Source organism: Gavialis gangeticus, unplaced genomic scaffold (genome assembly GCF_001723915.1).
Source record: "Gavialis gangeticus isolate Ggan-Ray unplaced genomic scaffold, GavGan_comp1, whole genome shotgun sequence".
NCBI lineage: Eukaryota > Metazoa > Chordata > Crocodylia > Gavialidae > Gavialis > Gavialis gangeticus.
The window spans coordinates 44,186,975-44,187,553 of NW_017728992.1; the positions used below are offsets into that span (position 1 = coordinate 44,186,975).

The 579-nt window shown below is 57.2% G+C and overlaps 1 protein-coding gene across 1 annotated transcript in view; it reads right to left on the minus strand.

The window, feature by feature from the left end:
* The window catches only part of VPS4B (vacuolar protein sorting 4 homolog B), a 45,686-nt gene that overhangs the window by 39,698 nt on the left and 5,409 nt on the right, over positions 1 to 579 (minus strand). The window lies entirely within an intron of this gene.

Below are 579 nucleotides of genomic sequence, written 5' to 3' on the forward strand. Positions count from 1 at the left end.
GAGCTGGGTCCAGCTGGTATCCCAGGCTGCTCCCAGCAGGCAGCTGGGATGCTGCAAGCCCTGCTGGGAGCAGCCCAGGCTCTAGCAGCTACCCAGAGCCGGGGTTGCTGCTGGCAGCCACAGAACCCAGGCTGTGGAGCAGGGCCTTTGGGTGGGGGGCGAGGGGCACAAGCAGGGCATCCTGCCATGTGCCCCTTGCCCTCATTTTGTTTTTCTGCCATGCCGGCACTCTGGCACCTTGCGAGGTAGGCACTGTGGTGTTTTTCGGCACTCTGGCCAAAAAACATTGCCTACCCCTGCTATAGATGTTATAAGAGAAGTTAGCAACCAATGGCCTATAGGTTGGATCTAGTCAATGGAACCATTTAATGTGGAACCTACGGACATAAAACTTTGATAGTGAAGGGGGTTCTGGTGGTGGTCACTCTCCCCATACTGCTGCGGAGAGAAGCAACAAGAACATTTGCGCTGGCGTTCACCCCGGAGGGTGAGCAGGAGGGGCCCAGAGGCTGACTCCTGCTAGCGCGGGGCAGAGGAACCGAACTCAGCTAGAAACTCAGCAACTCCTATGATGGTGTC